Raw genomic sequence first — 15646 nt, forward strand, 5'->3', positions numbered from 1 at the left:
CATGAGTTTATACTAATTACTCTCATTGGAATTTAGCACCATGGAATTCATTCTAGCCTTCTTTTTTCCATATTTGTAACTCCCTTCTCTGACAGTAAGAAGTCTAGTTTATTTAATCTTCAGTTAATCATTTGCTCAGCTCTACAATACATGGAGGGTAGTTTCAGAATTATGAACTCATACTACCATCAGAAATAGATCCTCTATTATTTGTTTGCAGGTTTTTTTTTTTTTTGGCTTCAGTTCCAGTTTCTCACATTAATTCTATTTTTCCTCTTCAATGTAGTTATGCTTTCTAAAAAAAAAAAAAAATGGGATGTAGTTACATTATGATTACATTATGATTTCTGTTCCTTCAGAACCTCTGTTCTGAGGTTTTATTTTCCCAGTGTTTTAAATTTTATTTTTGAGTACATAAAACAACATGATTCAGTCAATGTCAAAACTATATATAAATATATATTCAGAAAAGAGTCATCACACTTTCCACAATCTCTTCCACTCTGTTCCCACTTAGCCCCTATATAATTAAGCCATTCATTCCAGATTCATCCTTCTTGAATTCCTTTTTGAAAAAATTAATAAAAATATGAAACATTTTAAGAATTTGTATGTCATCCTTGCACAGAGGTTATAGTAATCTTTTTTTGTTTTTTCAGTTTTAGTATATATGCTGACAAAGCAAGAACTATTGGCTTTATTTTTATTGCCTTGTGATAGCAGTGGATATAATAAAGTGATGATTAGATTTTTGGAGGTTTGTTGGATCCCCAAATTGGCCTATTGTTCTTTATTCTTAACTTTTCCAATGTCTTACCTGTTTATGCTATTGGCATTAATTGTGGTCTTATATTTTAGGATGGCTTAAACTGAGAGGCTTCCCCTCAACAGCTCCTTTCTTAGCCTTGGAAGAGTTTACTATTTTGAATAAGATATTCAGTTTGAACTGACATAAGATTTTACTTTTTCCTTCATATATATTTAATTTTTTTCTGATAATATTCTTCTGCCTTTTTCACTTCCTTTAAATTGATTTCTTGTCATTTACTTGGGTTCTGCTTTGTGACTGGCCATTTTTGTTTTTAACAAGTAGGGCTTAAGGAACTGGCTTTAATCAGCTGCTATGTTTATACTGGAATGTTTTTAAAAGGTTCTGAAAATCTCCTACTGATTCTCAATACTTTTAACTTTAACTTTGGAATTTGTTTCCAATTAGTATGATAGGAGACTTGGAAAGACTTCTAAAATATCTGAAGTAAGTGTTCTTCTATTTCTTTAAACTTTCTTTTATTCCTGGTATCATACATCGTGTTTATTGGAGTCCCAGCCAGCCCTTTTTAAACCATTTTTGACTTATTAATGGAGAAGGTAGAAATCTAAGTTGGTGAAAGTGTGGTAGCCTGGACTATAGGTGCTTATGATTGAATGTTCCCAGAATAAAGGTCTAGAGTTAGGGCCTTCACGTGGAGGATTTCCTAGCTTACATCTATGAGGAGCAGACCAAGGTCCGTTTGTGTCAAGTTTTAGCATCTGCTGGCTGTAGACAAAGATCTTATAAAGTTTCTTCCTTCAATTCTGTGTGTGGATGTGTGTATATTGTGTGTTTTGAATAGAATGAAATGTCATAGAAAGCAGTGTGGTATAGGGTAGTTTTTGACTATGATCCCCATCAACAATTTTTGCTTATATTTCCTCAATGAAAATATATTTATATAGAAGTTATATACTTGTTCTACTATACCCATATAATTTATAAGTCATAAAGCAAAAATAAGATTTAAAATTATATATGATATATAGCATAGAATTTATATTATAAATTTCTACTTATAATTCACATAAATAGAACTTTTAGAAATTTCTTTTCATGCTAGTAGATAATCTTGTATACTTCTTGGGTGCATAGACCCCACTTAGGAAGCCACAGCTGTGATGAAAATCACAAAGAATTTAGAAGATCTGGGCTTCAATTTTGAATATGTAGTTATTGACATAGTAATCCAAAGACATTTACCTGTTATCTGTACATTTTACACTCCTTACTTGTAATGAGGATTAAGCAAAATGATATATGTAAACTTTCTAGTACATAACTTGATATAGAATATTTTCAACAAATTTTAATAGAATCTGAACAGTATTTCATGATTTTCTTCTCAGGAGCTATGATCAGGGAATACATTTAGATATAAATGCTAATGAAGAGTGAAAGACTTTTATTAGGATCATTTATATTATTTGATGAGGGAAGTGAAAGTTTGGCCAATGGAAAAAGTTGTCTGAAAATTTCAGTATGCTTCCTTTTTACCTGATCACATTTATGATTTCTCAGCAGTAAGTCAAACTCACTCCTTGTATTTGTAAATTAAAAAAAATATTTATTGAATGCTTGGCATTATTCAGACTCTATGCAAGGAGATGGAATGGTTGAAAAGATGGCCATGTAGATTGCTATTTACTCAAGATTTTGTGTGTTTTGTTTTTATTTGATTCATTTTCTTCAACTGAATTTAATATTTAAGTTATACAAACCATGAATTCAATGTAATTTGCAGGAGAAAGTACAGATTTGAAGTTAAATATAGAGGTTCGAATTCCATCTATGTAATTTGTAAACCATGCAATTTCAAACAATATTCCTGAACTTTATCTCCCTTACCTGTAAAATGAAGATCATTATTTTCATTGTTGGATTGTTGTGGGAATTAAATGATAATTTTTGTGAGGAACTCATACAGTTCAAGGCAAGTAAATTTATATTCAACAAATATTAGTTATATTTAGAAAACATTTTGAAATATCCATGTTAACCATAAAAATAAATATCTACATCCCATTTCTAGAAGAGATACCATTTAATTCATTAAGTAAACCATTAATATTAAGTTTCTGCTTGGTGTCAGAAACCAACATGAGGAGACCAACAGAGAATTAAACATTATTATTGGAATGCCAAGATGTTGATTATAGCAAAAAGCAGGAAGGCCATAAGGGGCCTGGACTGGGTGATACCAAATTATCAATATTACCAAATTATCTGATTCTGGCTTCTAGTTCACTCAATCCTTTGCTTTACTATTTTCTCTCTTCAGAGTGACTTTTTTTTCTTCCCATACAGTCAACATGATGTGCTGAAAATTGCTGCCACAGTCTCATGTTTATATATTATACATCAAGCCGGACAAAGGATTAATTATCCTTTGATCTTAATTATTCTTCTATCTTAATTATAACTTCTTTAGGGAGAAAGTTGGCTTGAATCTTCTTGGGTTCCTTCTCTACTATTCAACTAATCATCTGTGGACACATGGAGATAGTCATATAGCAGAAATGACTCTGCTAGGTCTTTATCTTTGTGGAATGATTGTAGTGAGGTTGGGTATGACAAAGAGAAAACAATTCTAAGAGTGGTTCTTTAGGCATGGTATTGAGCACCTTTTAAGTAGTTTGTCAGGTCAAAATTATATTCATGATACTACTAATATGCTGTTTCCCTTTTTCAGTTTTTTTTCTTTTATGGGTATACACATGAATTTTCCTGAGGCTATGTGACATGTAATAAATTGAGTGTAGAAGCAGATATGAGATTTCAGCTATCTTATATTAACCCAATATTAAAGAAATTTTGCAAAAGTGTAAAACAATGGTACCATTCTCAGTAACTTTTTGTTTGTTTTGGAATATAAGTTGCTGTTTATTTTTTAAAAAATTTTATTAATGTTAACAAGTAATGACTTATAATTGTATTTTTTATTGAGATATAATTGACATATAACATTATTTTAGTTATAAGTGTTCATTCTAATGGAATGAATCTGTAGGTTGTTTTGGGTAGGTTAACATTTTAACAATATTAATTCTTCCAATTCATTAGAGTGGAATATCTTTCCATTTCTTTATGTCTTTCTCATTTTTTTCATTAATTATCAATTAATGTATGGGTCGTTAGCAATGTATAGGTCTTTCACATCCTTGATTAGATTTATTCCTGGGTGGTTTACTCTTTTTGATGCAGCTGTGAATGGAATATGTGTGTGTGTGTGTGTGTGTGTGTGTGTGTGTATTTATTTATTTTAAATTTTTCATTCTGATAGTTTGTTAGTAGTATACAGAAATGCACCTGATTTTTGGTTATTGATTTTGTGTCCCTCAACTATACTGAATTAATTTTTTGTCCCCACAGCATTTTGATCAAGTCTTTAGGACTTTCTATGCATGATATCAGGTCATCTGCAAATAGTGGTAGTTTTGTTTCTTCCCTTCTGGTTTGGATGTCTTTTATTTCTTTTTGTTGTTTAATTTGCCCATCCAGAAATTTCAAAACTATGTTGAACAAAATGATGAGGAAAGTTGGGTGGGGGATGAGCTAAATGGGTTTTGGGTATTAAGGAGGGTACTTGTGATAAGTGATGAATCACTCAATTCTACTCCTGAAACGAATATTATATGATATATTAACTAACTAGAATTTTAAAACTTGAACCAAACAAAAAAACAAAAAGTGGTGAGAGTAGGCATCCTTGACTTGCTCCTGATTTTGAGAAAAAGCTTTCAGCTTTTCAGTACTGGGTATGCTATTATCTTGTCATGTATGGCCTTTATTATTTTGAGGTATGTTTTCTTTATAACCACTTTGTTGAGCTTTTTAAAAAAGTATAAATGGATATTGAATTTTGTCAAAAGCCTTTCCTACAAATATTGAGATGATCATATGATTTTTAAACAAAAGTTTTATTTATTTGTTTATTTGTTTGTTTATTTTTGAGAGAAAGAACATGTACAAGGTGGGAAGGAAGGGAAGGGTGGAGCAGAGGGAGAGGGACAAGCAGGCTCCCCAGTGAGCACGGAATTGATTTCAGGACCCTGAGATCATGACCTAAGCCAAAATCAGGAGTTGGATTCTCAACTGACTGAGCCACCCAGGCACCCCAAGATGTCTGTATAATTTTTATCCTCTATTTTGTTAATGTGGCATATCACATTGATTGATTTGTGGATATTGAAATATCCTTGCATCTTTGGAATAAATCCCACTTGATCATGATGTATGACCCTTTTAATATATTATTGAATTTAGTTTGCTAGTATTTTTTTTTAATTTTTTATTTTTTATAAACATATGTTTTTATCCCCAGGGGTACAAGTCTGTGAATCACCAGGTTTACACACTTCACAGCACTCACCAAAGCACATACCCTCCCCAATGTCCATAATCCCACCCCCTTCTCCCAAATCCCCTCTCCCCAGCAACCCTCAGTTTGTTTTGTGAGATTAAGAGTCACTTATGGTTTGTCTCCCTCCCAATCCTATCTTGTTTCATTGATTCTTCTCCTACCCACTTAAGCCCCCATGTTGCATCACCACTTCCTCATATCAGGGAGATCATATGATAGTTGTCTTTCTCTGCTTGACTTATTTCGCTAAGCATGATACGCTCTAGTTCCATCCATGTTGTCGCAAATGGCAAGATTTCATTTCTTTTGATGGCTGCATAGTATTCCATTGTGTATATATACCAAATCTTCTTGATCCATTCATCTGTTGATGGACATCTAAGTTCTTTCCATAGTTTGGCTATTGTGGACATTGCTGCTATAAACATTCGGGTGCACGTGCCCCTTTGGATCACTACGTTTGTTAGTATTTTGTTGAGGATTTTAGCATTTATGTTTATCAGGTATAGTAGCCTATAGATTTCTTTTCTGTGATGTCCTTGCTGTCCATAAAGTGTCAACTCTGTTTTTCAGAATAAAGAAGACAATATATATTATTTAAATCTACCTAGTTAATTGTTATTTTTATCATTGAAGATTGTTCATTTCATCTTTCATGGACTAAGAAAGGTGAATTGAAGCTTGCTGTTTTAATACACTGCTCTCAATTTTTTCCTTGTTTACTTGTAGCTTTTGCTTTATGTATGCTGACCCTATTTCATTTTTGATACACAAATATCCTTAACAGTTATATTCATTGCAAATTGTGTTCTTTAAAAATAATACCATCTTTTAAAATTTCATTTGATGTTTTTTTATGCTGAATTAAATCTTGCTTAATATTAAATTATTTGCATTCACCCTGCATAGCCTTTTATTTTCTGACATTCCAAAAAATTACTTTTTGAAATATGTCTTATATATAGCAAAAATTTTGTCTTTCTTGAGTTTTTCTGAAAATACTTTTCTTTTAATAGATAAATTTAGTCTTTTGCATTTATAATTATGGAAAGTGTGTTCAGTATTATGTATATCTTTTTTTATAATTTATATATCTTAGTCTTAATTTTTGAGATGCTCTTTCATTATCAGATCTGCATTTTCTTTATTTTGAGGGTGTGTTTACTTGCTAATTTGAAATATTTATCTTTTTGTTATATTGGTTTCTTTAAAACCACACCTTGGTATAATTCTTTCGATCCTGTTTTTTAGACAGTTTCAATTGATTTCTAACTTTGATAAATGAGATTAAACAATTTTTACCATCCCCTTCCTTTGTCTGTCACCATATTTGTATATGTTTATAACTCATAATTAATTTACCAGCTTTATGTTGTATATTTGATCCTAGGCACAAATGACATAAATCACATTTTTAATTTTATTTACTTTTCATCTTGATATATTTTTCTTAAACTTGTACTCTATTTCCTTTATTGTTATTTAAGCATATCTATGATTATAGCCATGTTTATTATAACCACCCCGTTATTTTTCTCATGTACTGTCTTTGTAAATATCCTATGCTGTGTCCTTTCTGACTGCTCATCTTGGAATAAATGAGGTTCTTCCCAGAGAAGCTACTTACAGAATTTTTATGTAGAGAATATGCCAAAGCTGGATTGTAGGCTAATAGGAACTTTCACTGTTGCCTAAGGATTTGTACGTAGCTTATTTTGGCTTTGATGTTTTTCCAGCCAAAGGGGAGACAAAGCTGTGGGGCTATTAATACTATCTCTTTTTTCTCCTTAATGCTCACCAACAGATAAATTCCTGCAAAATGTGTCTTGTTTATGTGTTTCCTTTCCTAGAACTATTTGTTCTCAAAACCAAGTTGCTTCCTTGAAAACTCATACTGCCAGTCTCTTCAGCCTTTCTGTTGTTGGATATAAGGGATTTTAGATTTTAGCTGAAAAGAAGAGCCTTTAATCTTGAATATCTTGGTTTTCTGAGATCAACAGTACCGTGTATTCATTGTTATGAACCTCTATATGATCCTTAATGCTGTTAATAATGACTTAATCTATTTTTTTGATTTGTTTTTTTTTTTTTTTATTTCTTTCTGAATTGTTTACTTTTCTATTACAGATGTTACTAAATCAAACATCCATAGGACTAATAGTGGCAATTAATAATAGTAAGACAAACGTGTGAGACAAATGTTTCTAATCCCTGACACAGCCACTTCCTACTCTTTGAATTTGGTGAATTTTAGGTTGTCTTTGATTTTTATTGAATATCAATATGCATTTCTATTTCTTATTTTTCTTATTTCTTTTAAGTGACTTGTAAGAGGTGAAGAAAGAAATTCTAAATTTTTCCTGCTTTTTGAAATAGGAAGGTTTTCAAACTGTCTTATAAATGAACTGGCTCTGGTTACAAACTTTGTCAAAGATCTTGTTTTGGGGGCACCTGGGTGGCTCAGTGGGTTAAGACTCTGCCTTCAGCTCAGGACATGATATCAGGGTCCGGGGATTGAGCCCCGCATTGGGCTCTCTGCTCAACAGGGAGCCTGCTTCCCCCTCTCTCTCTGCCTGCTTCTGTGCCTACTTATGATTTCTCTCTCTCTGTCAAATAAATAAATAAAATCTTAAAAAAAATTCTTGTTTTGTAGCCCATTTTCTTCTGACCATAACTGGCTGGATATGAAACAAACCTTCCCAAGGAAAATTAGTCAATTAGAATGGGTTAAACCAATCAGACTTTCAAAGAATATGAACTAACACTTTGCAGTTAGTTTGTCACCGGCTCTTAAGATGGAAGGTCATAGGGATTCAGCTGAGGTAGCCTTACTGAGCTATAACTTGGGTATGTAAGTTGAAAGAAGAGAAGAATGGAACATAGGCATAGAAAAAAGTGAGAAGCCATGAAAAAGAAGCAGAGATGAAAAATATTCTGTGATTTCTAAGATATAGAAAAAGCATCCTACCTCTAGTCCCTTTTCTCTTTCCATGACCCTTGGCTACAGTATATCTTAACCGTCAATTCTGTGAGATCTCTGTTTTTCTACTATACCACCCATGACATAAGTAGTGGGTTTGATATGTCTTTGCTTCTTGCAAACAAAAAATACAAGTAAAAAAAGGGGTTCCAGGGCACCTGGGTGGCTCAGTGGGTTAAGCCGCTGCCTTCGGCTCAGGTCATGATCTCAAGGTCCTGGGATCGAGTCCCACATCGGGCTCTCTGCTCAGCGGGGGGCCTGCTTCCCTCTCTCTCTCTCTGCCTGCCTCTCTGTCTACTTGTGATTTCTCTCTGTCAAATAAATAAATAAAATCTTTAAAAAAAAAAGGGGGGGTTCCAAATGTAGGACTGATAGCACTAAAATTAGACATGCTAAAATTAAATGGTATAATATATACTACAATAAGTGTTCATAATGGACATTTTTGTTCTATAGATAAATTCTTAGAAATGCCTGTCTGTATGTTGAAGAATAATTTTATGAAGAGTTAAGGCAGCTCATATATAGTCCATGTTAATATGAGTTCATCCCAGAGAGGGCATGTTGATTTGGTGTGAGACAGTAAGTTAATTAGTGCAGTAAATTAATATAGCACACAAGTGACAATACTGTATCCAAAGCAATTTATTGGTGTTAATTTCTTCATTTGCAAATGCACAAAGTTCACCTGTTGAAATGGATGTTTTAATATATACTATAAATTGTTTCTGAACTTGCACATTTTAAAAATTATCTATAGTTTAGTTAAATTTGTGTGAGGGTGCTGGAGAGGATCTTACTCTTAACCCTGCATAATTGAGTATTTATGTTTTATATCTAGGGAAATAGGCACTGCTAGGGCCATAGGCAGAACTATGAAGGATTTCTTGTCTTCTGGTGTCTTCAGACTTCCTTTTACTTGCTTTTTCTCTACTGCAGAGCTTATTTTCCTTTTCCCTGTCTCACATGTTCAGGATCTGAAACCTGTTCATACTAAGATTTAAGGAATGATAAAAATGTTTTATTCTCAGCTGTAGTATTAACAACATGTCTGATATTTATTTAGCATTTTATAGCTTAGAAAACACTTTTATATAACCTATATCATTTAATCACCACTACAACTCTGTAAAGTAGATGATATCTCAAATGTATGAATGATGAAACCAAGACTCAGATACTATAACAGAGCTTTGAATTCAGGTCTCTAAACTCTGGTTTAAGATAAACAAAAACAAAAACAAAAACAAAAAAAAACAAAACAAAAAAAACACTTAAGCTAATAAATGAGCCTTCAAATGTAGACTTTCTGATTCATGTGTGTACAGTGAACTGGCTTTCTCTATTCAGACATGATCACAACTCAAAGACAGTAACAGGAACTGTTAGATTAGCAGGTTGAAGGCAAGAAAATTCACTGTAAAAGGCCAAGGAGGATGTCATTTAAATTAGGGAAAAATAACTCTCTGTACTTCAGTAATCTCTGAAGACTATTACAAAGAGTTGTATAATAATAAAGTCAATGTAGTCTGGTAGAAAGAGAATGGGCTTTGTGTTCCTGCAGACATGGGATTTGAATCCAGTTCCAGATCTTCCACTTACCAGCTGTGTTTCTTTGGGCAAAGACACTGAACCTCTTTGAGCCTCAATTCCAATATAATTAGAGCTGTAAATACTTGTTTCGTAGGACTATTGTGAGCTTTCATTGAAAAACATGTGAAATTAAAAGGATACAATCATTTATTGAGCACAAACTAAATGTTTTTTTAAATGTTCCACACCTACCTATGGGATAGGTACTATTACTTTGGGGATTTAACAGGTGAAGAAATTAACATAAAGAAGTTGATCAACCTGACCAAAGTTACACAGATAGTAATCTGTAGAACCAGGATTCATACTCAAGTCTACATGATTTGCTACTTGTGCTGCACAGTACATAGTACTTAATAACTTGGTACCATTCTTATAACGATTAGCATTTGTAATGATGGCAGGGGTGGGCATCTGTTGTTTCGGTCTCTCCAGAAATACCATCCCCCTTCTGTCAATAGCATTTCCCTTCTGCTGGGAAACTAGTTCTCAGCCACTTCAGTGGATGAATATGTCACAACCCAGTGTGAGGTAGGCATGTGATTCCAGTAAAGGCAATCAGAAAACTTCCTTGGGAGGATACCTGGGTGGCTCAGTCGATTAAGCATCTGCCTTCATCTCAGGTCATGATCTCAGCATCCTGGGATAAGGCCCTGTGTCAGGATCCCTGCTCAGTGGGGAGTCTGCTTCCCCCTCTACCTCTGTTTGCCAGTCCCCTCTGTTTGTGCTCACTCTCTCTTCTATCAAGTAAATAAATAAAATCTTAAAAAAAAATAAAAAGAACAATTCCCCACTTCCTTATGTTATGTACAGGGAGTGAGAGGCCTTCTAGTTCCTTTGGGATTGCTACAGTAGGATAATGTAAGCTGGAAGCTGAACAAGAACTGATAATGAAAGCCACTTAATGGTTCCTCTATAGTTATGGCAGAAGTCATCTCAAGTAAGAGAAATGAGGTCAGACAAAAACTAAATGAGGAATGCAGAAGAAGTCTTGATAATAGAGAGAAAAAGTCTCCTTATCAAGATTTTGCCCATACAACTGCCTCATTTGTATGGACTAATTTGAGTTGGATTTCTGTTATATACAACTGAAAGTAATAGAGTATAAAATGTCTTTGGTTATTTCTTTTAGAAATCGAGGGGGGCAGTGTTCTTTATTGTAATGAGTTTCCACTATAGGGGTTTAAAATAATATAATTTGTGCTTAAAGAGGAAAATATTAATTGTATGAAAATCTTCAGTTATAATATCTCAGAGAGGCTGAAAAATGAAGTGCCCGTTTAAGGATTTCTTAAAAAATATGACAGTAGTTAGTGATAGTCATGATTCTCTATTTATTAGATTTCTCTAAAACACAAAGGAGGATAATTTTTGACTGAGTAATTTGACACCTTTATAAAAATGTATTTTCATTGCTTCTGCTTGCAAAGCTCTTCACTCAAATACACAAACAGCTCCTTCTCATGCTTCATTCAAGTGTCTGCTCCACATCACCATGAGGCTTTCCCTGACTCTTCTCTCTAAACATTACCCTACTTACTTTTTATCCTTTTCCTGACTTAGTTTTTATTTCATGGACTGTATAATTACCTGACAACTGTACTTTTTATATATTTGTTTATTACTACTTCCCACACTAGAATATAAGCTCTATAGTACAAGGGTTTTTTAAAATTAACATATAATGTATTACTTGTTTCAGGGGCACAGGTCTGTGATTCGTCAGTCTTACACAACTCACAATGCTCACCACAGCCTACACTCTCCCCAGTGTTCACCACCCAGCCACTCCATCCTTCTCATGCCTCCTCCACTCCAGCACTCTACTCCTCAGTTTGTTTCCTGAGCTTGAGTCTCTTATGGCTTATCTCCCACTCTGGTTTCATCTTTTTCCTCCCTTCCCCTATGATCCTCCGTGTAGGACAAGGATTTTTGTCTCAATACTATGGAATGAATGAGTCTTTTTAGGTAGAACATTTGCTATGGACTTAAGTATGGAGGAAAAAATAAAAGAGTAGCAAAGACAGGCTAGCTGATTAGCTTTGATCAAGCCTACATCCCTCTCTTCCTGGGGACTTGCTAAATTTTTCGGTCTACCTTGCAGTTGGGAGTGGTGTTGTGATAAATTAGGGTATGAGCAGGAATGAAGTACACCACTCCAGGTATAGTACATAAGATCTCCCACACATGGGGTTATCATCATCTCAGTCTATCTAGGACACTTATGGGTTACACTTGTTTGTCAGGTGGTGTTTCCACTCTCTAAAATATCCTGGTTTCAGCAATTTTAGAGACACTATAACAATGCATGACAGTCTAGGCCTTCTCCTCTTCACTGCAGACAAGCCCTGTGACTCTGAAAGCCACACGTTACAGATTGCATAGCCACAAAAAGGAAGGATACTGGATCTTTAAGTCACCATTTGGAAGAGAGCTGCCCATCAGCTCACTTTAGACTTCGGGCAAAAAAAAAATTTTTATTTTGTGCTTGAGCTATTATACATACTTGAATTTGAAATTATAGCAATTATCCTACCCTAACTAATATAGGAAACTAAAAGTCAAATTGTTAATATTCAGAATATGTAAATTGGGAAATGTAAATGCTTATTTTTTTTTTTAAGATTTTGTTTATTTATTTATTTGACAGACAGAGATCACAAGTAGGCAGAGAGGCAGGCAGAGAGAGAGGAGGAAGCAGGCTCCCTGCTGAGCAGAGAGCCAGATGCGGGGCTCGATCCCAGGAACCTGGGATCATGACCTGAGCCGAAGGCAGAGGCTTTAACTCACTGAGCCACCCAGGCACCCCTGTAAATGCTTATTTTTAACTCTTACAAATACAGTTTAACTTTCCAATTGTAAATTATTTTTAATCCTTGAACAATGCAGGGTTAAGGGCTGCTGACACCCTGTATAGTAAAAAATCCATGTATGACTTTTGTCTCCCCCAAAACCTAACTACTACAGGCCTATGTTGACAGGACACCTTACTGATAATGAAAGAGTTGATTAACACAGTTTTTGTGTTATATACATTACATACTATATGCTTACAATAAAGTAAGCTAGAGAAAAGAAAATGCTATGAAGAAAACCATAAGGAAGAGAAAACACATTTACAGTATTGTAATGTTAAAAAAAAATCTGCATATACCACACTATTTAAACCTATGTTGTTCAAGGGTCAATGGTATTTTAAAAGTGTTACTGAATCAGATCAGGTAAAATATTCCATTATTTTATGATTTGTTTTATAATGTCAGTGTTGTTAGTAAAAATCAACTTAAGAGTCATAATAAATTGAGTGTACGCTGCCTCTTCCCACAGGGATAGTTAATCTGGCTATTCTACTGTGGAACATTCCATGTGCATGTAGAAAAATACTATATGACTGGTTGGAATAATTTGATTACTGTATGTTCACCAACTGGAAAGTCTAGTCATAATATCCTTTTTGTCTTCATTTTGTCCCTTGATAACCAATTCATGAAGCTAATCAAGCTGAATCAAATCTTTCTGGAAGGCAGAAGTCTTGCAAACTGTCTCTGACACCATCTGCTGCACAAAGAAAGGAAATATGGTGTACTAATTGGTATGTTATGAAATAGCCAAGGGACTGAATTGTGGTGGTTTTGGAGTCAGTGAATTTCTGTGAGATCTCAAATTCTGACAGATGCTAGAGAGTGCACAGTGTCTGCCCCTAGAAATATGTAGAGAGTCTTTCCTGAAGCTTGAGTTGCCTCTCTCTGCCTTTGTGGTCATCCAGACAAAAGAACAAAAGCATATTTCTTTTGGGCGGTTATATACATCTCAAATTTTAAACTAAACAAATATACATTCACTGAAACCATATCCAAAGAATACAGAATTGCATACTGAGGGATTTTCTGGTTCTTTGCAGAAAGCCACTATGAAAAATTACTTGTTTTGGTATCTGTGTTTAATTTTAAAAGACTTTCAGAAAAGTCTGGTGACATTTGTTCTTTGTTCATCTTTAGGAATGTTACCAAAATATTGCTTGGGAGCACTGTGTGAGAAAGCAGGTCCTTTTCTTTTCTTTTTTAAAAAAATTATTTATTAATTATTTTATTAACATATAATGTATTATTTGCCCTAGGGGTACAGGTCTGTGAATGGTCAGGCTTACACACTTCACAGCACTCACCATTTGATATACCCTCCCCAGTGTCCATAACCCAACCACCCTCTCCATATCCCCCACCAACAACCCTCAGTTTGTTTTATGAGATTAAGAGTCTCTTATGGTCTGCCATCCTCCTGATCCCATCTTGTTTCATTTTTTCCTTCCCTATTTCCTAAACCTGCCACTCTGCCTTTCAAATTCCTCATATCAGGGAGATCATATGGTAATCGTCTTTCTCTGATTGACTTATTTCACTCAGCATAATACCCTCTAGTTCCATTCACATCATTGCAAATGGCAAGATTTCACTTCTTTTGATGGCTGCATAGTATTCCATTGTATGTGTGTATGTGTGTGTGTGTGTATATATATGCGTATATATATCACATCTTTATCTGTTCATCTGTGGATGGACATCTAGGTTCTTTCCATAGTTTGGCTATTGTGAGCATTGCTGCTATAAACATTTGGGTGCACATGCCCTTTGGATCACTACATTTTTATCTTTAGGGTAAATACCCAGTAGTGCGATTCTAGGTCATAGGGTAGCTTTATTCTCAACTTTTTGAGGAACCTTCATACTGTTTTCCAGTGTGGCTGCACCAGCTTGCATTCCCACCAACAGTGTAGGAGGGCTCCCCTTTCTCCGCATTCTTGCCAACATCTGTCATTTCCTGACTTGTTAATTTTAACCATTCTGTCTGGTGTGGGGTAGTATCTCATTGTGGTTTTGATTTGTATTTCTCTGATGCCATGTGATGGTGAGCACTTTTTCATGTGTTTGTTGGCCATCTGGATGTCTTCTTTGCAGAAATGTCTGTTCATGTCCTCTGAACATTTCTTGATTGGATTCTTTACTCTTTGGGTGTTGAGTTCGATTAAGTTCTTTATAGATTTGGATATTAGCCCTTTATCTGATATGTTATTTGTGAATATCTTCTCCCATTCTGTCAGATGTCTTTTGGTTTTGTTGACTATTTCCTTTACTGTGCAAAATCTTTTAATCTTGATGGAGTCCCAGTAGTGGTTTTTGGGTTTGTTTTTTTTTTTTTTTTTTTTTTTTTGCCCTTGCTTTCCTTGCCTTTGGCAATGTTTTTATGAAGAAGTTGCTGTGGCTGAGGTCGAAGAGGTTGCTGCCTATGTTCTCCTCAAGGATTTTGATGGACTCCTGTCTCACATGGAGGTCTTTCATCCACTTTGAGTCTATTTTTGTTTGTGGTATAAGGAAATGGTCCAATTTCATTTTTCTGCATGTGGCTGTCCAATTTTTCCCAACATCATTTGTTGAAGAGACTGTCTTTTTTTTCCATTAGACATTCTTTCCTGGAAAGCAGATCCTTTTGACAAATGAGTTTAACCATAGGATGATTACATATGACAAATTGGAATTTTCACTTTGGCAACCTCCAGTATCAGTATCTGGAGAATGTTTCTCTCCTGAAGTCATTTGGGCCCTTGCCTAAAGATTGTAAATCTGTAAATCAGTCTTCTTAAAGTTGGACTAGAGGAATGGAGTCAGGGTCTTAGCATTCAGTATTCAGATTTCTCTTGCATCTCCAGATTTCAATCTTGAGACTCAACCCCTCTTTCAAGCCAAATGTTCTTAAGGTCCCAAGTTTAGATCCTCTCAGTTTAATTTATTCAGGGTAAACCTCTTACCTCTGAGATGATGTTGGACATTCTGACTGTGGGGTAGTTTCTGGGTTGTGTAGGGGGAGGCAGAGTTATGAAACTTTGACTTTTTCCCTTGTGCCT

General features: G+C 34.6%; 1 non-coding gene across 1 annotated transcript; it reads right to left on the bottom strand.

Annotated features, from left to right (window-relative positions):
- Positions 1-583: 583 nt before the first annotated feature.
- On the bottom strand, positions 584-685 carry LOC116592169. The gene has a single exon (XR_004286351.1). It is a non-coding gene; the product is annotated as a U6 spliceosomal RNA (small nuclear RNA).
- Positions 686-15646: the final 14961 nt, after the last annotated feature.

Source organism: Mustela erminea, chromosome 5 (assembly GCF_009829155.1).
Source record: "Mustela erminea isolate mMusErm1 chromosome 5, mMusErm1.Pri, whole genome shotgun sequence".
In the NCBI taxonomy this organism is placed as follows: domain Eukaryota; kingdom Metazoa; phylum Chordata; class Mammalia; order Carnivora; family Mustelidae; genus Mustela; species Mustela erminea.